Genomic DNA, 25,340 nt, shown 5'->3' on the forward strand with positions numbered 1-25,340 from the left:
CGAATAGATAATTTAAACGAAAATAAAATTAAAATAAACATAAGAAAAACTAAATAAAATAAAAATAAACATAAGAAAAAATAAAATAACTTAAAAAAATAATAAAAATAAACTTTAAGTAGTACTATTTTATTTTATAACTGTCGAAGAACAGCCGATCCAATTATTGAATTTACAACTGTTCAACAAGTTCAACTCAGTAGCCTTGTAATTTTGAACCCAATCCAGAAAACAAGTTAACTCTTGGATCAAGTGTTGGGAGAAATATGCCTTCGTGTAGGACTTTTTTTGACGGAACTAACCCACGTTTGCGTTACACGATGCGGAAAACCATGAAAACCTCCCACGACTAGCCTGATGGCAAGGGGACTCTAACCTATGATCCATCCACCATTGAGAACATTTTACGTCAGCACTGAGGGAGAGAGCCGGGTGCGGAATTCGTATCAACCAGTCATCGCTGGATTTTGAACCCAGGTTTCCTCATTGGGAGGTGAGCACATTATCCCTTGAACCACCACCGCTCAAGCAGTACTATTGAAAGAATAAGTATGATTTAATTATTCCACTGTAAAAAAATCTTGAAAAGCGGATAAAAAAACTTCAAACAAAAACAATAAAAATAGTAATAATTCATATTTAATGGAAATTTAAGTTAGAATAATAAACTGATAAAAAATGGTTACATTTATTTCACGATAAAATACAATTTTACCAAATTGTTGTATAATATAAAAATTTTCAAATAAGTTTTTTTCAAAAAAATTCAATAAAACAACAAAAAAACTGTTAAAATTATTTCCGCAAAAATCTCCCAGAATATTTCGAACTTACAACTAAGTTTCAATGCCATCGTTTTAAATGTTAAAAACATTCGCAAATCCTACTATAAAGCTATAGCAGGACTTTTATCTTTTGCCTTTCAACCAAAGGAATTTTCTTCCTAAATCTTCCAACCTCCCCTTTCTTCACTAGAAACATCCCCTTAAAAAAAAAAAAAAAAAAAAAGGAGAAGCAGGAGAAACCGCCAGTATCAGCCCCTTGGTTACAAACATCCTTCCATCTTTCTTCCAGTGGGTGGGAAAGTAGGGGGTCATGCCCCTTGCGAAACAAACAATCCTGGACCTGATCCCTTGGTCAGAAGGTAGTGTTGCGTAAATTGATGGATTACACTGGAGATTGCGCCCGGGGGGATAGCGCCCTGTTTCTTTCTCTCTCTCTCTCTCTTGAATTCAGCATCTTCTTTTTCCCGCCAATCCCTCTGGGTTTGCGCTCTTTATTCACAAAATAAAGATTTTTTCACAAACATTGAGAATGTCTTTTTTTTATATACTTACAAGATATTTTTTAAATTTAAATTTATATTTATTTAAAAGGAGCATTTATTTATCAGCTTTATCAATTTACAGAAATTTTATAACAAGGAGCATCTTATTTATGCTCTCAGAAAAATCGATTAAATATTGAGCAATCCATAATATGAGTATCGATAATATAGGTATCCATAATATAGGTAGTCGGCGTAGAATCATAATAGGGTGGAAAATCGCAGAAACCTTACTATGTTTTTAAAATGAACGACGCTTCCATTCAATTTAACACCCTATCTAAGTTGTTAAATTGTTTTGTTGAATTATTACATTGCATTATCAAGTTTAACCCTTTGACACTGATGGGATACCGGTGTCCCCTTTATATATATATTTTTCCTCACTCATTTTTTTAAAATTTAATAACATAATGAATACATTTCGTTTTGAAATTCATTGCTTTTTATATAGTCACAAAATTTCGTTAAAATTTATGAAATTGCGATAAACACTTAAAATTGAACACTTTATCGAAGTAAAAGAGATATTGAAGCTAAATTTAGTAAGGAAATGTTGCGTTTGCAGTACCGTTTTGTTTGGAACATTCGACCCAAAATTTAATACCAGCCTTTTTTATAATATCCTCTGTTATCTCGGATTAAAATTTTTAAAATGCATTTTTATATTAAAAGTTACGTCTTTATGTTACAAATCAGGGGTTTCCAACTTACATGAGGCCGGGGGCCGCTATTTAAAACACCAGTCGAATGGTGGGCCGCAACTTTACCAAAATTTTATATCAGACTCTTTTATGTTTGAAGGAACATTAAATATTACAATCAGATTTTATCAAGTTGTACAAAACAAAAGTATGGAATTACAAATCAAAATAAGAAGTAGATTTTTACCTGAGAATTATTTTTTTTTTTTGCACCGTTGGTATGTTAAATTTCACAGAAGCGAAGAAATTAGGCTTTTTTAACGAAAGAAAAGTATTTTAAAACCATAAAAAAATTTTAAGAAAATTGTCCCCAAAAAGATAACAACTAATATATTTTGATTCGCGTGCCACAAAAAAAAAGGTTTCGCGGGCCGGACGTGGCCCACGGGCCGCCAGTGGGTAACCACTGCTATAAATGAATTAAAAGATAGTATGTACAAAAACAACAAAAGAATGAAATTTAAAATTTAAATGGATAAAATATAAATATTCAATACAAAATTTGTAATTATAAATACTTTAAGTTTTTATTGCAAAGTTATTTGTTTTAAGGCATCACAAACATAATTAACTTCAAAAATTATGGAGTTGTTCAAAGGCAACTCTAACATATAAGTGTGTTATTTCAAAGAAAATAAAACATTATCTTACCATTAAAAAGAAGAAAAACGTCTGCCATTTGATCTGGAATAAAAAAAATAATACAAGCAATTAATATAAATGCTTAATACAAATAATATTTAAATAACAATACATTAATCTGTAAGAGCAGATTCGTTACCAGGTTTAAAGACACAACGTAAAAGTAAATAATTATAGATGCAATGTTCAAGATCAACAAAAAAACAAAATAAATGATAAATTAAGCTTTAAAATGCATCCCGGAAACTTAATGACATAACAGACTAAATTTATTAAAAACTTTTAACGATTTTAATTACAGAATTCATCGTAGCTTATTAATTTACATAATTCTTTTAGGTAATTAGGAATCCCAGCGCGGCAAGGCATCGAAAAGATGGCGACCCGGTAAATTTATTAATGAGTTTCTTTTATTCGTTGCAAGAGAGAAAATATTTTAAAACTTTTCCAAAAAATTAAATCAAATCCGGGATCGTTTTAGGACTATATTTCCTTATACTTTTTTTCCCAAGAAACCGCTTCTTTTGTTTCTTGGGTTCCTTTTCAAGCGAGAAATATGTAAAATTGGAAACGAAAGACTGTTAAACATCAAAAAGAAAAGATATGAAAAAAAACTTAACTAAGAGAGGCAGAACTGAGATGCCTTTCATCATACATAATGCATAGATGTAGATTTTTTCCCCAACGAAATATATTTGGACTCATATTAATATGAATGAAAGCGCAGAGAAATATCGATGATATTTTAAATCTTCTGGAAAATTGGAAGAATTTTGAAGAGGCAAATATCATGCTTATGTTTTTGAAAGATTTCTTGTTTCGGCAGTCTAATGTTCATTTTAGATTTTCAACCTTAAGTTTTATACGACACATTCGCTGAATTTTAAATTTGAAGAAAACATTGAAATAAAGTTCGTAATTTATCCCGATTATATTATGATAAAATATATTTGAGCGATGATGAAATAGTTACGAGGATTATTTATCTTTTCTTTCTGCATTAAGCATACTGAAACATAAAAGATTGCTATTTATAAGTTACAAAAGTGAAATTCATTTTATGCCCTGAATAAAAAATGGAATCATTTTAAAATAAAAACTGACATTTTATAACCAACAAGGAAAAGATGGACATTTCGGGTTAGGTCGGAGGTTTCAGGGTTCGAATCCCAGAGGTGGCTGGACGATGGGAATTTCGCATTCGGTTTCACTGAACACAGTGCTGACGAAAAATATTCTCAGTGGGGGCATGGATCTCGGGTTAAGAACCCCCTTGTTGTCAGGATAGCCGTTTTAGGGTTTCGAGATTTTCCTCTCCATGTAACGCAAAGGCAGAAATTTGCCTTCGTGGAGGACTTATTGCTTATAGTTCCAGCAATAAGTCCTCCTCGAAGGCAAATTTCTCCCACTGCTTGGTACAGCAGTTCCTTTGTCCTCTGAATTGAGTACAAAATTACAAAGCTACGAAGTTGAGCATTGGTTGTCGTAAATTCAAAAATTGGATCGGCAGTTCGACGACGGTTATAAAATAAAATAAAATTATTACCATGAGAACCGTGGGGCTTAGGGGATAATGCGTTCGCCTCCTAATGTGGTTGACCAGGTTGATTCCTGGCGGTGTCTGGTTAATACGAATTCTGCACCATATCGTACCGACCTCAAAGCTGACGTAAAATATCATGAGTGGTAGATGGATCATGGGATAGAATCTCCTTGCCTCGGGTTAACATTGGGGGTTTCGTGGTTTTCCACTCTATATAACGCAAAAGCGAGTTAGTTTCCAATAAAAGTTTAGTTTGTTTAGCAAGTTAGGTTTTCTTATTTTATGAAATTCGTTTTATTTACTGAACTTGCAACTTAAATCCATTATAAAAATATATGATTAATCTTCAAATGGAATAATTATACATTTTCAAAAAGTCGAATTAATTAATAACCCTCTCAAATTTAGAAACCAGCGTAGTTTAAAAATGTCTCAACCAAAAGTGTTCAGTTCAGTTGAATTACTTCTAGTTTATAGATGTCTTCAGAACCCTGGACAATAGCAGGAAAATAAAAATAATGAAAAATATTCATCACAGTGCTAATAAAAAAATATTTATAAAAATGGTGCTTTTATGCACCATTTTCTGAGAATAGATTATAATTTTCTAATAAACCTGGAAAGAAAAAGTAAAGTAATTTTCAAAAGAAAAATTGGAAATTTCACAGAAAATTGGAAAAGATTAAGTAAAAAAACATTTATGTTTCAAAAAAAAAAAAAAAAAAAAAAAAAAAAAAAATTCTCGTCTTCAAGCTAAAAAATAAACTGCCACTCTATTTCTTTCGCATGTGAAATATAGAATCAATTTAGACATTTATTGAAAATGGAATAAAATTAATGCCATTTTTAAAAAGAAATATAACTTCAGAAAGGTTTAAATAACTCAATGTGAATAAGTAACATATTCAATTCATTTCAATTACTATTCCTATTACGAACAAAAGATATCTTTCACATATTCGGTTTGAAATTTTTTGTTTTTAATAAAATTAGAATTTACATTTTATTAGATAGCTAAATATACAATTTATTACACAGTTATATTTACCTTTTATTACATAGTTATATTTGGTAACGAGGAAAATGCATTGAATGTTATAATAAATGGTAAAATCTAATTTGGGTTTGGAAAAATACGCGAATTAGAATGTTATTTCAATGTTTACTTAGGCAATGGATATTTGTTATAAATAAAAATAGAATAAAAAATAACAATTATTTAATTTATTTCTAATTATGAAGTATCTTGAAAAGTAACAATTAACGATGGGTTAAAATTAAAATTCATTTAAATTCCATTAAAATTTATTCGAAATTCTGCATGTTTGTTTTGATAATAATTTAGTATTATCAAAACAAAATAATAATTTACAATTAAACAGTAACAAACGAACAGAATAAAAATTACTAAAAAAATAATAATTTTTATAATGATTTTTGTTTTGATAATAAATTACGATTTCCAAAATATCCTGTTGATCGATTGTTATAAACTGCAATTATAATAAAAGAATTTGCTTTTTAATCTTATCAAATTTATCAAAATATGAAAGAACTTGATAAAGTGAGTTATTTAAAATTATTACAATACAAATACAATAAACCGTAACTTTAAAATTAATTTTAGTTGCTTATTGCTATTGGTAGATAATTATATTATTTATAAACCATAACTAAATGAAGTAAAATCACATTTTCTTAAAAAATATTTTAATGCAATTGTTATTTAGGTTTGAAATGAGAAAAAAAAAGCTTAAAAAGAAGTTCTATTAGTAAAAAAAAATTTTTTTATTTGTTTTAAGTTGGTTAAATGAAAGGATGAAAAGGTCTGAATACTACTAAGCATTAATAAAAAAAATCAAATGTTGTGCATGTGTGTTTTAACACAAAACTAAAAAGGGAAATTAAACAAAATTTAAAAAAAAAAAAAGGTAAAAAAGAGTATAATAGTTTTTTGGAGCCAAGGGAACCTAATTTTTGGGAAGAACATAATTATCCTGGGTAGACAGTCACATCTTTTATAACTGTTATTAAAAAAAAAAAAAAAAAAAAAAAAAAAAAAAAAAAAAAAAAAAAAAAAAAAANAAAAAAAAAAAAAAATCTGGGACGAAAAGGGTTAAATTACTTCATCTGTACTCACTGACTAGTAGTTTATCTTGTTACGATAAATTTTCGATTTCGTACTTTATTCAGATGAGGTATGACTAATTTTGATACTTAACCCCTTAACGATCGGTCAATTTTCAAGAAAACGGTCATAAAAGTGCCTATTTTGCCAAATACACGCATTTTATTAGTGCTGACATATAGTTTAAAATAAACTAACTAGAAAAATATGTGCGTAAAATGAGAAATGAAATGTTATCCGGGCAGAAGAAATGTATTAGTTTTATTCTTATTGGCGCGTTACTACTGAACACTCTAGCCCGGAAATATCGCGAGAAATAGAGGGCGAAACCTCACCCCGTCATTTTCACGGGAGCGAGAAGGAGAGATTTTCAGGATCGGAAAGGTTTCGTGTTTTCGTAGCACTTGCAGGAAGAAGGTAAGATTGACCCACTCATTTCTAGTGCTTTTTCCAACGTTCTGGGAAACTTTCTACTTAAGGTTGGTTTTCGAAAGCAAAAACTAGCACTATGGGACGTAGGATTCAACTTTGCTACACTGCAAATTAAACAATTCATCATTTTCCCCTTAAATAATCCCTCTTCTGATTAAATCCAAGCAAATATTGTGCATGCGAAAATGCGTGTAAGGTCTTCAAATATGAAAATACACAGTGAAGAATATAGAATTTATAACATTTGTTTCTCAGATCAGTTGTATACGGTAGGCAAATCCGAATTTTTCCTATATTTTTTCTATTAGGCAGACATTTTCATCTATTTATTATTGGTTTTTGATTGTAGTACACACAGCTATAAAGCAAAGAAGGAAAAAAAAGGGAATACAGCATAATTGAAAGTATACAAATGACATTTTGCACATTTCTATTAATTTGTGCTTTATTCGCATTTTCTTTCCTTAGCTTATATAGCTCAAAATATACCCCATACTTTTTTTGCACACACAACTGTATCAGGGGCTTCCGTGGCCCGGCTCCTTCAGAGAAAATGACAACAAAATTAATTATCGCAATACAGACAGTTTTGAAAGTTTGAGGCAATCCTCAACATCGTAAGTAATAATCTTCAGTCTTCATCTCTTGCATATAAAGAATTAAATAATTATTAAACATTTTATTTAAATCTTTAAAACTGTTGAAAATTATGTTGCTTCGTTTCAAGAATTACGTTGATAATTAATATTTTACTCCTTTTGCTCATAGTCTCTAACACAAGTAATTTAAAACTGTTTAAAGAAGTTAAAAAAATTAAGGCACTAGGCTATATCAAGAATTATGTTGCTAATGTAGTTTTATTCATTTTGCCCCTAGTCTCTAACACAAGTAACTTAGAACTACACAGTACACGAAGTTAAATAATTATATCACTGCTTTATATAAGAACTATGTTGATGATTTTATCCAGTCTCTAACACAAGTAATCTATAACTTCACAGCCAGCTACGTAGCACAATTTCACAAAATTCAGAATACTTATACAACGCTAAAACTGTCAAGTAATCAATAATGACAACAAATTTCAGGAAAGCAGCCAACCGTAACCATTAATTAAGAGAGTTCGAAACCTTTTAGCCAAAATTTTTTGTTCTTCCTCTTCCAGGCCACTTAAACCAGAAGCATCGAATCGATAATGTAGCCAGTTTTGCGTGGGTCTTCCCAATGGCCAACAAATGTGCGATAAGCGAGCAGCTATGTACTCTTTTATCAAGGAACAGAAGTACTTCATAAATCCACTTTTCTCGCAGTAAAGTGATGCTATTAGGGGAGCAGCGAGTTTCTCATAACGGTTTCTCTGCCCTTTTATTGTACTGCATTCGGTTGCAATCTTGCAAGAAGTTGTAAGTACACGAACACATGCGGCTGGTATCGGTCATCGTCGTATCTGCGAAGTGACCGGACTTGATGACATCGTCTTGTGAACCACTGTCCGGTTAACGAGCATCGTAAAGAAACCTTTTAATGCGAGCCAGCATTTTCGTAGAAGGGAACTGCTTTCTCGGCGGTCGTAATTTCGGGTGACGTAGCCACTACCCGAAAGGGATGGATATTTCGTGATGGAGATTGCTATATTTTGTTGCTCAGAGTGCAGAATTAAGTTGATATAGCAAAAGAAAAAGAAATTCAACCACTATTGTTTCTTAAAAAAAAAATAATGAAGTATTTTCTGGAAACAACTATGAAAGGAGAAAATATTACGAGTATATTTAATGATGACTCTTTGTATATTTACTATATATAAAGAAACATGTAATATTTACTAATATTTATGTAATATGCATTGAATTAACGGAAAAAATTGATTTTTGTAAAATAATAGATTTTTCAACACATAGAAAATAATTCTGATAACATTACCGTTCTCTATGACAATGACATTTCTGATAAAACAAAAATAATAATTCTTGTTAATAAGACCAAAATATGTGTCATTTAAACCATTCATTAATTCTAGTTTTTAAAATTATAGTCCTTATTACTATACATTTAGTAAAAAATACAATAATGAAAAATAATTTAATAGAATAAATGGATTTTATGCCATGCTGTAAGTTATGATAAAATTACCAAATTTTATCACATATTATATGACCATATTTTATTGTTAATTTTATCAAAATCTTTACCAAAGCGCATCGGTAAAAATTACCGAGTTTTTTTGTGATTCCATAGAGCAAGAAGCACGGTATATTTTGCCATATTCTAGTAATTCTCTCCCATATTCTCAGTGTAAATTGTATACTATTTACTGTATCGACGTAAGATTATTTGACGTTAATCATATCAATTATAATAATTGATATGATTATTATAATTATTATAGGGGCCGGAATAGCCTGGTTGGTAGGGCCTTGTGCCCACGTCCAATAGGTCGTGATTTTGATCTCCACTGGTCGGAGACTCCCCTTGTAGTTAACGGTGACTGGTGCACGTTAAATATGTCGGGTCACAAAAAAAGTATTACGCAAACCGGAAGTTCACATTCTGTTATTTTTATTTATATATGAAATGCCCCAAAGCAAGGAATAAAATCACCACTAAGATTTATTTTTATGAAATGTTATTTTTCTAGATTTATTCTAAATTGAGTATCGATGTGAATTCTATTTTGAGGTCGATAGTTAAATATCTATATTATATAAAACGCTAATACGTACGTATGTATGTATGTATGTATCAATAAAACCGATGATATTTCTTTTCTCGCGCTGGCAACAGTTTTCATTTTTAATTGATTGGATTCGGCGCGCAAGAGCACGTAGTGAGCAACCAGATAACAATAACCAGAGTGAGCATTATCAGGTTGTTCAATTCAGATTCATGCACTAAAAACATGACAATATTTAATTTAAACTCAATTAGGAATTAATTAATTAATTGAAGTGAGAATGCTTTAAAAGGCCGCTGTTGAATTGATATTTTTCTACTGGGAGCTACCTAAACGTCTAAAAAACGTTTAAGTGTTTGTATTGAATGCATTGAATTTTTTTATATTTCGCGTTTATTTATGCATTGAATTTTCACGCTTTAAAATGCAGAATATTAGTGAAGCAATATTTGATAATTTATTTTGCTAATATGTTTCTTATTTAGCTAATGTTTTGATTTTTTCACCATGTACAATCTAAATAGCTAATATACTTTTTTAAAAGCCAATAAGAACATTGGTAGAATTCTTCTACATAAGTACAATACTATGTCTTTGATGATAAAATACTATGTCTTTGATGATAATATATTATGTCTTTGTGCTAGAACATTGTGTTCATTGGCGAGCGAGCGCAGCGAGCCATGGTTCACGGCGTGAACCACATAGGATTGCGTAGCAATTCTCGGGGGTTGGCGAGCGTTAGCGAGAAGGGGGCGGAGCCTCCTAGTACTTTTCATAATTAATTACGCTCGTAAAATCAGACTTTCCTAGATAATACTCCATTTTTTAGCATCGACGATTTAAAAAAATTATATATGGTTATGCTAAAAACAAAGCATTTAACAGAGAATAGAACAACGGACGTGGTCAAAAGCTCACAATTTTCATAAAGAAATCATAAATAAAATCGCAATAACAGTGGGGCTAAGATCATTAAACAAACAAGCTCCTATTCCGTAATTTTCATTTATTTATATAATTTCCTGATGAAATGCAGAAACGCAAGGCAAAAAATCGCCAGAAGGATTTATTTTTAGAAAATGATAAGCTTCCGAGATTTATTCAGTTTTGAATATCGATGTAAATTCTATTCAAGATGGGTATTTAGTAGAGATTTTTCACTAAGTATTATTCTCATAAAATAGCGCGACTACACTTTCTCAGAATAAGAGCCAAATTTTGCTTATAAAATTTCCCATTCTGTTATATTAATCTATTTACTTCCATTTGTAAAACTCCAAAGCAAGACAGAAAGCCACCAGAAAGTTTTATTTATATAAAATTACATATTTTCCAAGATTTATTACGTTTTGAGTATTGCTGTAAATTGTATTTTAAGATTCATAGTTCGAAAATAGTTTTCACGAAGAATTAATCTCATGAAATAACTAGACTTATCTAAAATAAGAACCACATTATGCTTATAAGTTTCTATTTTATTATATTAATTTATTTATTTCTATATGAAATGCAACAAAGCAAGGCAGGAAGTTTTATTTTTATAAAATAATAGACTTCTAAACATTCGTTTCGTTTGAAGTATCGGTGTAAATTTTATTTTAAGATCGATAGTTAGAAAATAGATTTCACAAAGAATTATTCTCATAAAATAACTAGTCTTGACCTAGGAAAAGAATCGCATTATGATTTTAAGAATTTCTTATTCTGTTATATTAATTTATTTATTTCTATATAATAATGCACCAAACCAAGACAGAGAGTTTAGTTTTTGTAAAATTATAGACTTTCCAAGATTCATTCCGTTTTGAGTATTAGCTTAAAAATGCATTTGAGAACCGATAGTTGGTAAATAGTTTTCACAAAGAATTATTCTCACAAAATAACTAGATTAGATTTCCCAAGAATAAAAACCACATTACGCCTGTAAAAAAATTGTGATTCTGTTACACTAAATTGTTCATTTCTATATGAAAAGCACCAAAGTAAGGTAAAAAGTCACTTGAAAGTTTTACTTTTATAAAATGATACCGACTTTCCAAGATTCACTATGTTTTGAGAATCAGTGAAAATTCTATTTTGAGTTAGTAAATAGTTTTCACAAAGAATTATTCTCATAAAATAACTAGTTTAGACCTAGAAAAAGAATAGCATTATGATAATAAGAATTTCCTATTCTGTTATATTTTATTTATTTCTATAAGAAATGCACCAAACCAAGACAGAGATTTTTTTTGATTTTTTTATAAATTTACAGACTTTCCAAGATTCATTTCGTTTTGAGTATTAAGAGTAAAAATGCATTTTAAGACCGATAATTGGTAAATAGTTTTCACAAAGAATTATTCTCATAAAATAACTAGACTTGACCTAGAATAACAGTCACATTATGCTTCTAAAAAGTTCCTATTCTGTTACTTTAATTTATTTATTTACATACAAAAAATATCCAAAGCAAGGAAGGAAATGACCAGAAATTTTTACTTAAGAAAAATGACTGATTTTCTAAGATTAATTCCATTTTGAGAATCGGCGTAAATGCTATTTTGGGATCGATAATTAGTAAACAATTTTCTAAGCTAAATCTCGAATTTTAAGTGTTACGAACAAAAGGAAATTATTCATGCAATAAGTTCCTTTTGTTGATCTCTTATTATTTATTTATTAATTTCTATATAAAATGCACCAAAGCCAGGCAGAAAATTTTATTCTTATAAAATAATAGACTTTTCCAGATTGCATTCTATTTCGAGTAGCGGCGCATTTCTGAAACGATTAGATACGTTATTTTTCGCCATTTCGATATAATCACTCAAGTAAAAGTGTTACAGAAATATGAATAGCATGGAATGATAAGAAAGGATTTAATACCCAACAAAATTCCTCTGAGCTTTACCAACTCTTAGATGCATCAATCATTCCCGATTCCCAGAAACTGGATAGATAGGACAATAATCGCGGACTATGGCATTTTCAACCCTCCCCCCTCTAGTCTACCATTCTGTTTTCTGGAAACAGGACTTGGAAAAATAACAAAAGCGTCTGGAATATCAATGCTTTCAGAAAATAGTATTTCTTTTTTTGTGATTCTTTAGAATGCGATGTGAATTTTATTTTTATATCGCTATTTATTTTCCGTTTTTTTGTTGGAAAAATTTTCCTGTTTAGAGATAAGCCTAGCAGGCATGATTTAGTTGAATACTTGATATACTTTCTTTTACCAGAAGCGGTTGACGTTTATTCATATGCAAATGATGAAATGCCGGCAACAGAATCGGGAAAAATAATTGAAATTTCATGAATTTAAGCATTCATTATTATAAGAGCTTGATTTACTGTTTCTTAAAAAGGATTTTTATGTCATGAAATTGAAAAATTTGTAAATGTGCCATGTGAAGAATTGATAAATGAAAAATGAGGTAGACACAGTGCCAACAAAGATTTTAAGCAAATATTTTAGATAGGAAAGTCATAGGATAGTTACTTTTATTTAGTAGGGCAGAATTAGAAACATTTGAAACTTCTAAAGAAATACGATAGAATATCAGATTTATTGAGTATAAATGAAAAGATTTTGTGTTGTATAATTAATGCTCAAATAATTCTTTGAACTAATAAAATTAATTATGAACATTCGATACACAATTTGAAACCTACTACCGATTGATCTTAGAAATCAGCAAAATTTTTTGAAACGCTAATAAATATTAGTGCTAATAAATATTATATTAAACGCTAATAAATATTAATTTGTTATATGAAACCGAAGAAAATAGACAAAATTTTACTAACTTTAAAAAAAAATCCCTAGATTTAAAATTATGAATAAATATTTTTCTGATATAATAAGATAATAATTTTTCATTTAGAAAATGCTGCAAGACACAAGGATATAGTTATAGAATCTTTTGCTTTAGTTGTGCAAATTAAACATTTGTGTGCAATACATTTATACGCTAAATTTAAATAACTAAAATGCGCAAAAGTATTTTACAATTGATAAGGCTGGGTAGAGCTGCGAAATTGAAATATCAGAAGAGTTAAAGATAGATAATAAAGGTGTACATATATCTTGAACAAAATAAGGATTTATAGCTGCTTTTACTGTAAATTTCGTTTTATTACTTGGTAAATGTGGGAAGGAAAATTTATAGACATAAAATATATAAACAGTAGTAAAAGTCTGTTAGAAATTCAGTATTTGTCACAACGGTCTGCGTCCAATAAATATAAAAATTTTTTACAAATGTAAATAATATTATATTTCTTTTGCAATAATATATCACTATGGATAAAATAAAAATAATTTCCATCTCGGATTTAGAAAAAACAAACAAAATTAGAATTATGTCAATTCTGGAAAAAAAAATAGTGTTACAACTAATTAGATTAACTAACAAAATTAGATTTACGATGAAGTTTAAAATTAGTCTTTTTTGAGAACTTGAAAATCATAGATTAATTTTCGCTATATTAACTTAAAAACAGAATAGAGTAGATAAATAACTATTAGTTCTAACTAGTTCTAAGAAAATAACTTATTAAAAACTTATAACCTAACTTATAACTTATTAAAAAACTTATAAACTAACTTATAACTTATTAAAAACTTATAACCTAACTTATAACTTATTAAAAAAAAGTCAGTATGTGTATTTTTAACACACTCAACAATGAACGAGACTAGCCAAGTAGCCGGGCAGCATAATTCACAATTTCCAATCAGGTAAGCCTGAAATAGGACTAACTTATTTGGTTGCAGCAACTCTTATTCTTACATTTAAAAAAAACTTTAAAAACAGAGATTACAGAAGTGGAACCGCAAAAGATTGGAGCATAAAGTATGTTTACTGCACCTGAAGTAATGATGATCATTTCTGACAATGGTGAATGGAGAAGGTCATTGAAATGGGAGCTATTTTATTTAAGTTGGTTAATTGATTTCGAACAGAATTAACTAAGATGATTCCCGATTCATTTCCTAAAATATACAAATATGAATCACACATTAAACTTCCTCTCACATTCTGTTATAAATACATCCACCTGCTAGATATGTTGTAACAAATGATTTACTAACTTGCAACCAAGGAAAACTAAATTGGTAGGTTGAAGAAAAACCGAACTTGTGGCAAGTTGAACGACTAGAATATATTTTAATCCCTACAAAAGTTTTTTTTCTTTCTCCAATGCCCACCTGTGTTAACATTTCGCCACTTCAGGCATTTGCATGACAAATTTGTTAGCCACTCTTTCAAGGGAACCATATTAGGTGGGCCAGTGTTGCTCCCACAGTAAAGACAGACAATGAAACAATATCCATGCCTTGCCCGGGATTCGAACCCAGAACCTCTCTAACGCAAGGCCAGTTCCCGGACCCCTATACAGTCCGGTCGGACACAAAAGTTAAGTTTGGGAATGAACTTTCCCGAACCGATGAGGTGTTCAATCAGATTGAGAATAAATTTCGTGCGATGCAAACCATCCCACAAAATTGGCTTACCTGATTCGCCAACCTAATGGAAATTAATTGGAAATGTAACATTTTTTTTATGTAATTATACTGTCAATAAAGTTACAAAAAAAATTTTTGGAAAAAATTATAGCAATATGTTATTGGAAACAGAACACTCAACTTTCATAAGGGATAATCACTTCAGAACTTGAGGTGACTATTGTAAGACTTCAGTTAGGGTGGCTGCTAAATTCAAAATAGTAGGAGTCTGCGAGTTAAGATAACCACTAAATAATAATATAAAAAAGTTTTGCAATTAAACTTACCCTTCACTAAACTGTATTTTAATTTTATTATTTTTGTTCGTTTTAGGACTAAAAGCTTTTTCAAAAATATATGCAGAATGTAAATAAATTGTAAATATTTTACGCATAAATATTAAAAAGAAAAAAATAACCAAACTAAAAATCATCCAAATATTTAAATCATATATTTCCGATTTTTAAAACGAATAAAGTAACATATTCAGTGCATATAACACTGACTTCCTTTCCTTCCACCCACCTGCCTCGTCCATGCACATTAAAATTGGAATCACGTATGAAAACATTGGAATAATCTATCTCTGCGCACGTTTCGCCTATTTGTCTATACGCACTCGCTTTCGCCCCCTACAAAACCACCGTCCACAGTCGAATAGCTGAGCGACAACTGAACAAATACTATTTCCGTTGCTTCCTTTAGAAATGGTAAGGAAAAAAGTCCAAGTCATTTTCACAGTTGCTCCAATATTCGTGAAAATGGAGCTGCATGCCGTATCTCTAAAGGTAGAGCACGCTGCACAAGTAAAGATTAAATTTTCAAAAAGCCGTTAGACTTTATTCAAAAAGCCGTTAGATTTTATTCACGACGTGCACCCACCTGTCAAACATTTTTTCACGAGTAAAAAAAAAAGTAAAGAAGAAAAAAAAAACTTCGATCATCACGAACCAATAAAGATGGAACTGCGTAAGCATACATGTTTGATATGAACAGTCCCAAAAAAAAAGCGACGACACTGAAAAATAACCAACGATGTCTGCAGAGGCGGCAAGTGGCATTATGGATCGATGACTATATCGTCAACATACACCATTCTACCCAGAGAGAGATATTTCTGTATGGGGTGGCTAAAAATTTCCGAATGTCAAACCTTTCCGTTTTATTTATTCCTATGGAATATATGGGATGCTTACTTGAAGTACGTGCCTTACCTGTCTTTTCGACTGGAGTTGTTACAATGCCACATATCTGGAAGTAGTTTAAGGGAAAAAAGAAGGTGGTTCGTTGGCTGTAGGGATAAAAGTAGGGAATAGGTTCCTCTGGATATACAGACACGGACATGAAGCAGGAGATTCGGAGTGGGGTGCGTGTTCTGCTTCGAAGTTTTTTTAGAAAAAGAATCGTGCTGTATAAGCTAGATTTCAAACTTCTTGCAAGATATGTTTTGAATCAGATTTTTCGAATGTCCTTTTTGTGTTTTTGTTCTTGGGGGTGTGTTGGACGGAATAAAAGCAAAATATATATTTTTTCGCCATTCCCTTGGGTAAAGGAAAGTTCTGGAAAGTTGCGAGCTACCCTGGAGTTATCAAGGTATAGGTATTATAGGCATCGAAAGCGATTTTGTTATTTGAAATACTATTTTTATACTTAGACATGTTTATACAGCCATGCAAAGCACAAGGTTTGTGTCTAGATTTTTCCTATTCAACGGCTACGTCTGTCTTCGGCTTAGTGCTTAAATTCAAAAGTCATATATGACCAGAAGAAAAAGTTTAAAGGGGGTGTCAATAAGTCATGCAGACATAGGCGATGGACTGGACTGGAGCTGGACCAGTGGCCAAGTCCTGGGCTATATGGTTAAGGGTTTTCATAACCTAGGTACATGCTCAGGGCTTGGAGATAAAAAAAAAATTAAAAAAAAAAGACATAGGCGATGGAGCTGGTAAAATATCAAACAGTTACGATAAAATTTGTTTTTGTTGTCATTTGTTATTGGATAAAATTGTGATTTGTCAGATAAATTTATTAAAAGTATGTAAAAAGATAAAGTAAATAAAAGTATATTCACATAACGAGAAAAAAATAATTAAAATTTAGTTTTGAAAACTTTTCACCTAGTGATAATATATTTGAAAAGATGAGTACATAAAGTATATAAATAAAAAAAAACTAAATATTATAAGCAACTAACTGGTTATACATTTCAAGAACTATGAACAACGTTGTAAATAAGGTTAATATAAAAAAAAAACTAAAAATGATAATTGCCCGCGCTTTGATATCGAAAAATATCAGTAGATAATCTACACTCTTAAAAGATTTAAATTAACCAGCTGGTTTTTTGAAACTATTCAAACAACACTAAGTGAAAGCCGAGAAATTTCTCTACAATATCAGGAACAGGCGAAAAGTTTGACGCCAAAAAGATAAGGACTTATGAAAAGCGCATTCTTTGAGAAGCGGTGTTTGTAAAAGAACCTTCAGATGAATGATATTTCACCAAGAGCCTAATGAACTAAACACACGCCACACTGTTATTCATTTTAATTGAGGTTAAATATAATATCTGGCAGCCCGCAGTCACTGAAGACGTTGCATTAAAGTTAAAATAAATATATATATATATATATATTATTTCGAAGTGAAAATGGTCTTCTGTACCTGTAAAAGATTACACCTGCGGCTCACAGAAAAGAACACTTCTTTCAATTTGGCTGCGCTCCAATTTCCCCGATAGGCCCAATGCTGGACCATCTTAATACGCTCATGTTTCGATGCCAAAAATGTCGAGTGACTTGCCGAATGTCAAACCCTGAAATGAAAAAGATTTTACTTATAAAATAAATTGAATGATGTAGCAATTTCTTTAAAAGTGTAGAAAAGCAAGAATTCATATATTCTACAAAAAATATGTTGAACATAACTTTCAATCTATAAATAATTTTTGAAATGCAATATTTTTTTCATTCATTATCGTTTTCTTTTTTTAAAACAAGTTCTATCGTTTTCACAAAAAAATAAATTCTCTAAAAATGTATATATAATGATTTTAAATTTCCCCCACTTAAACGTGCCATAGTGCTCGTAAATTTCCTTCAATAGAAAAATGTAAAATTGAAAAACTGTGTCAGAATGTAAACAAAAAGTTATTCCTCACATTAAATTTCTAAATAATAGCGTGTTTTTTTAACGATAGAATATTTTTTAAGAAAACGACATAATGCGTTTTTAAGAAGAAATTTTTTTTTTTTTTTTTTTTTTTTTTTTTTGTGAAAACGATAGTAGATTTTTTTGGGAAAACGATAGCATATTCTCTTTACGAAAACGATAATAATTTTTTGAGAAAATAGTAATTTGCCTGAAAACGTAGCGTTGTTTTTGAATAAAATAAGACACTTTTTTGTAATGAAATTGTTGCGATAATAATTGAATGTAAGTTGAGGAAAATTAGAAGCTTATTTTACAACATTTCTTAAACCTTAAACTTAGCTTCCTTACGCGCAACAGCCTTAAATGAGCATCACAACTTGAAAGTTTCACCTAATTGAGTATTATCTTTTATTGTTCTATAAGTACAAATTGAAACATCATTACACATACAAATTAACTTTTTTTCTCGGTGGTTGTAACAGCAAATAACGCTGGTTGTTGCTGTAAGGACAAATATTTTCTTTCTTTCTTTTTTTTTTACATTGAATATTCTTAGTGATTATAATTGTAAATTAATCACCAGAAATATATTCTTTTTTAATTTCCAAAACGATAATTATCGAATCGTAAAATAGGGATTTTTAAAGAAGAATGAGTTAAAAAGAAGTATAAAATTAAATTTAGAAGTTTTTTTTTCTTCAAATTATTTCATGCATTTATTTCTTATTATGCAGTTTTGAATTTGGCATGCGCTTGAGAAGATGCTCGGTATTTCCCAACTTCTCTATACTTGGAAACCAAGTTATAAAAATTTTATGCAACCCCAAAAATCACACAAAACGTTATAAATATAATATCGAATCACATTTCTCTGAGCTGAACCAAGTTCGAATACCAGCGATGGCTGGTCGATTCGTAAACTTATCCCAGCTTACTACAATACTAAAATACTCCTAATAGTGGACTAATCAGGGATTAGTCCTGGGCTAATAGAGGGAAATTTGCATGGTTTTAGCCTCCATCGAACGTAAATGCAAGTTCGTTAAATCAAAGACTCTTCCACGAAGCTTAATTTGTTCCAATGCTTGAACCAGGAATTTCCTTGTCTTCTGGGTTGGATATTTGAAGTTAAACTTAAATAAATTTAATAACGAATATGGATAGTAAAATGCAAAGTCTAAACCTTAGATAGATAAGCACACATTATAGATTATATAGATAATAGATATATTTGTTTACGATATAATATTCTCGCGATTGCTTAACGTTCTCAAAATTTAGAGGACAGATGTAGCGTGCGTAGCCTGTAAATAAAGAACTTCGCATTTTGGTCTCGGCTTTAACTATGAATACCCTATTTAATGTATTTAGTAAGTTATTTAATGTATATATTATTATTTCATGTATTTCTTACGTATTAATACTATTTTAATATTAACAGGTTGCTACTTATATCTGTAAAAAAAATCCCAGTGTTTCCCAATGTGTGGTACGCGTACCCCCAGGGGTACGGGAACAGTTTAGTGGGGGTACGCGCTCTTATGCGAAATATCTCGCAACAAACAAAAATTTTTAAAAATTTTATTTAAAAATAAAGCTAGCCATGAAAATTTACGATTACGTATTTTTCTATTGGCTATTTTTTGCAGAGTTAACAGTTAATATTTCGTCGTATCAACTGCCAGTTGTGATTTTAAACTTTTGTGCAATTTTTTATAGTAAAAAATACATGCATTTTTTGTTGGTGGTACACAGCGATACGAAAAATTTAGAAAGGGTACACAAAAGTTATAAGTTTGGGAAACACTGTTACTAATTATTCTTTTTGTAAATAATAGCCGAGTATATTAATAATATTGTACTAATTATTCTTTTTTAAAATAATAGCCGAGGAAAGATTTATATCTTCAGCAAAAAAAAATGCTCATTAGTAAAAAAAAAAGAAAAAAGAAAAGTAATAAATTTTAAAATTACATTTAAAAAAAAAAGAATTCTAAGCAAGAAATAGAGTTGGTAAATGTAATAACTTTAAAATCTACATGACTTAAATAGTTCTTGAAACAAAAGCAAAATGAAATTTGCGTTCTCTCCTTCGTCATTTATTTTAATTAGCTTCATTATTTTTTCACGTACGTTACGTTTCATGAATAGAACGCCCTGGGAAAATTTTTGTAATTAGCAAAAATTATTTTTGGAAGGAAACTAAATAGACATGCAAAAGCATAAATGCTACGTGCTTATATATTTATATATATTTTTTAAAATATAAGAAGTATCGTTGAAAATATAGTTGTAGCAATAAAGATATTTATGATAATGAAACTTAGTTACGACAAAAAAATAAATTCCAACTTAGTTTTTTCATTACATCAAAAAGAAAAATGTACGTTACTCAGTGTAAGACTTCTATAAGAAAATGTTTTATTCTCATTGTGCTACAAACTTAAAAATAAAGATTCTTAATTATAATATGAGTAATTTTTTTAAATTTTTATAAATGAAAACTTGTAAAAATAGATCTTATATAAAACTGCAATAGATCTTTTATAAATTGCTCCAAACTAATGAAATAGTAGAAACTATCGACACCAGAAGTAATTAAAAAATGTAAAAAAATTTTCTAATAGCTCATGATAGTTTTTTACTTTTTGGTTTTACATTAAGTAAGCGGATTATTTAAAAACCCGATTAAATGCGTGATTAACTAAGGGTTATTATCCTTTATTTTAAAGCATTACCTGAACTCCAGGCGTCATATTTGTTCTAAAAAATATTCCAACAAACTAATTATTATGAATATTCGCTACCCTTTTCCCATCATGTGAATATAATTTTTTTTTTCAAAACTATTCTTCTTAATTATGAAATAAAACGAAATTATGTTCTTTTTGCGTAACGGGTTTGTAATGCAGAAAATAAATTGGAATTTAAGTTCATACCTGGGACAACTTTTTCCGCAAACGCGTAAGATTCACCGGATATGTACCTCAAATTAGAACTACATACTTTTATTTATGTAACGATTTATTCATTTTTAAAAGAAAAAGGTTCCGAATTTCAAAATAAAAATCGAAATCAGTTTTTAACAATTTTAGTGGCCGGGATAGATTGGTTGGCAGGGCGCTGGACTCACATTTGTGAACAGGAGTTCGCATCTAGCCGACCGAAGATTTCCCGTGTAGTAAATGGTGACTGGTGCACGTTAAATCAGTCGGGTTACAGAGTCCTCCATTTTCCCACAACAAATCAACACCTCTGGAGGTGCTGATTTGGAGATTGATCGTTTTCTGGTTCAGGTCAAAATTATGATCTGTTGATGAATGAATGGATGTATGAATGGGTCAGCCTCATAAGCGTATGGGTGCGGCAGAAGTCAAATTCTTGGCCATAGATGGCACCACTGGAAAACAAGCACCCTCTTTGCCTTAATCGTCGACAACAGCAACAACAATTTTAGTTAATTCTTCAGTCGAAGCTGTTATGAAAATTTTTATTTCTTTAAGCACAGAAAAAAATATGTCTTAAGGAAATAACTGGCACTAGAAAGTGAACTATGCAAGTTACAAGTTTAACTATAAAAGCTCGAAATTAGAACTACCCATTTTTTATTTACTTGTCACGATTTTTTTTAAGAAAAAAAGATTTTGAGCTTCAAAATAAAATTAGAAATCAGTTCAAAACACTTTTAGTTCATTTCTTTTTCATAGCTGTCATAAACAGGTTTATTTTTAAGTGCAGAAAAAAAGTGCACGTCTTAGGAAATTACAGGTACTAGTAGTTAACTATAGGAAGGTAAACTATATAAGTTATAAGTTAAACTATAAAAGTTTCCAATTAGAACTACATAATTTTTAATTATTTGTCGTGATCTTTGTAAAAAAGGTTTTGAGTTTTAAAAAATTTTTTTAATTAGTTTTTAACAATTTTAGTTCGTTAGTCGAAGCAGTTATATTTGGGAAAAAAAGTGTTAGTAAGGAAATCAATGTCACTTAAAGATGAATTAGATAAGTTATAAGTAAGTGCTCAGTAATAAGAATATTTGCTTCAGAGTACAGAACTTGGAAGAATATTTTAATTAGTGTAAACATATATTTAATAGTATAAATATATATTAAGTAGTATAAATATATATTAAGTGGGATAAATATATATTAATTAGTAATAAATACGTATGTCGTAAAAAAGCTATATCACATGTGATATTACGGAGCAGTGCTACATCGTGCAGCTGACGAGCAATGGCGGATTGATACTTAACTAAATACATGTTTGATCCAGTATTTTTTTTGAAATCTTATTTAACTTTGTTCTCCTTGGAAATAAAGGGATATTATAATTTTATTATCGTCGAAAAGACATTTTTTAAAATGTTAAATACCTCTTTTTCCCCACCAGATATGTGCTCGACTATTTATATTATATTATTTCGAAATTATTAGAATACTCTATATAATCCTCAATTGATGTAATGACAAATGCTGAAAAATCACGTTTCAATGAGAGAAAAATGCCAATTAAAATTTAAACTGTAAAAACTAATTGTTAGACTAATTCAAGTAAAATTTAAGTAATAACAATAAAATTATTATTAATAGTAATAATCATAATAATAATAATCGTAGTACATTTCTTACTGTATTTTTAAAAACACTATCACTAATTAGGGTAAATATCCAATTTATTGAAACGTGTAACTCTTTCTACAGATATAGTTCAATATCCTTTTACCTTCAATTTAATACACACAACTGTACTAATATAATAATCATAATAATAATCATATCACACTAATTATCCCAATAATAATAACGATAACAATTAATAAAAATAATGAGAATAGAAAAAAAGATCATAATACTATTAACAATAAAGTAAAAAATAATAATAAAGATAATAAAAATAATGAGAATAGAAAACAAGATCATAATACTATTAAATATAATGTAAAAAATAATAATAAGGATAATAATAATAATAATAATAAAGATAAGAATAATAAAGATAAGAATAATAAAGATAAGAATAATAAAGATAATAATAACGACAGAATAATTAATGATGATTATACCTCTGTTAATAAAAATTAATAAGAAAATAAATCTATGAAAAAATTAATTCTTTGTCGATAAAAAATACTGCATTTTAAAAAACAGTATTATTAACTAGTGTAAATATCCAATTTAAGAGTAATATCTAAGTTAAGAGCATATAATCGAAGAGCTAAAAACGTTTAACTCTTTCTACCCATAAAGTTCAATATCCTCCTCTTATCTTCTACAGTTTAATACACACAACTTTACTGATGATTAAAAAAAAAAGAAATAATAAATCCTCATTAATCTCAGCTGGATTTTATCATCCGTGATAAACATCCTTTCCGCCATGATGCTTTAAAAAAAAAAAGAGCCTGCAACTGCTCATAAACTCTTTTCGGCCCAGGGGTCAAACCATCATAGCAATAAATTTACCCTCCAGATATAATTGATGCCCGGGATGACATTAAACGTAGGGTCAGGCCGCTCGTTCGCCAACTTCATTTGGAATTCGCCAAGTTAAATGACAAGAAACAATGCCTATTCAAGTCAAATGACTTAGCAAGGAACGCCCATTGACAACACAATAATCGCCAGATGATGACTGACTTTTCTTCAAAATGACTACCATGTCTCATAGAGAGAAAGTGACAGTAAAATAATTATGACATGACGGGTGTATGAATAGCCCCGGTCTTATTATTAGTTTTAAAAAAGTTCTTTAATCATGAAACCCACGGGGTTCCTTCATTATATGGCGACGGGGCTGAATGATGCTGGGTTTAAAGGGGATTTTTCTGGTGTTTTCGGGTTCAAGATACGGTTTGACAGAATTGGTTTCGTGATAAGGAAATTACATGACTTTTATAAATGTTACAATATGGGAGGGTGTCACCTTGCTTGACGAGCGGTTGATTTAATAATTCTTTAATGTCTTAATTTAATTACACATCGCATAAAATGAATGACATGCATCTGGAGGAAAGATAACTAATAGTTCATTTCGTTTAGCACGAAAGACTGTCATCTGTATAATCTGTAATACTAATATTACTATTACTAACTACTACAACTAATAATAATAATAAAAAAAAAATTGCGTGTGCGTAACAAGTAAGTAAAGAAAATTTTGACATTTTTTTTTACCATCTATTTCGATTTTTATTTTAATAATGCAAAAATATGTCTGCGGTGCTTGATTTTTAATGGTATAACAAGTTTGACAAAAGAATTATAAACAGTGTTAGTTAAATAATTGCAGAAATAAATGTGTCGGAGCTTATTATGGAGCTTTTTTATGGAGAACAGAAATTTTTATTTAATTGTATTAAAATTTCAGTATTTAATTGTAATAAAGCTTTAGAAACGGGAGAATGCAAATAAAAAACATCGAATTCTAACGGTTTCTAAATAACATTTCAAGTCATAAAAGCGTAATTACTTTAAAATTAAAGTTTACTTTTAAGAAAAGACGAATGATTCTTTTAAACAATATTTTTTTGTGTATTAAAACAAGATTAATCGCGAATGTGATGCAAGTATTTAACGTACAGCACTATTTTATCCTTATAACCCTTTGACGAAGAATTTTTATTAAACATATTTTTCATACTTTTTCATTATTTTTTATTTATTTTGGTTAAAATAACTAAAAAAATAGATTATTTAGCATTTTAATAATTTATGGTTAGGATATATAGCATGAAACACAAGCGTCCTTTCTATGTAAGAGGTAAACTCTTCCAAACACGGCTCACTTCCTATCAATAATTTTGCATAATTTTAGATCTAAGAAAAACGGTAATACATTATTGGAATCCCTTTAATTTACAAAATCAATTATTGATACACTTTTAAATATGAATGTAAAAAAATTTCAAACTAATTTTTTTTAAATTTTATGTTATAGTACAAAGATAATTCCGGTAATCTGACAGATTTTTTTAGTAACTATTACTGTTTTTTAAAATTATAAAATACCAACGACGTGTGGAACGACGTATATAAAGACGTATGGCATCTTTCGAATCTGATAGACCTGCATTAACCCTTTTAGCACCCATATTCCGCACAAGTATAAAGCAACTCGACTTTCTTTCTGGAGGTGGGACATTTTAACATAAATTTCTGGTAAAATAAATTAAAAAAATATAAAACCTAATTCGATAAGGATAGTTTATTGCTTCTTTACAATAATGAAAAAAAGAATAAAC

The 25,340-nt window shown here is 29.6% G+C and overlaps 1 long non-coding RNA gene across 1 annotated transcript in view; it reads right to left on the reverse strand.

Moving 5' to 3' along the window:
- The window catches only part of LOC139425001 (uncharacterized), a 144,237-nt gene that overhangs the window by 19,621 nt on the left and 99,276 nt on the right, over positions 1 to 25,340 (reverse strand). The window contains exons 4-5 of the long non-coding RNA XR_011636152.1: positions 17,606 to 17,756; positions 2,683 to 2,715 (exon numbers count right to left, since the gene is read on the reverse strand). This is a non-coding gene — a long non-coding RNA (uncharacterized lncRNA). The remainder of the gene's footprint in view (positions 1 to 2,682; positions 2,716 to 17,605; positions 17,757 to 25,340) is intronic.

The sequence above is a fragment of the Parasteatoda tepidariorum genome, chromosome 2 (assembly GCF_043381705.1).
Source record: "Parasteatoda tepidariorum isolate YZ-2023 chromosome 2, CAS_Ptep_4.0, whole genome shotgun sequence".
NCBI lineage: Eukaryota > Metazoa > Arthropoda > Arachnida > Araneae > Theridiidae > Parasteatoda > Parasteatoda tepidariorum.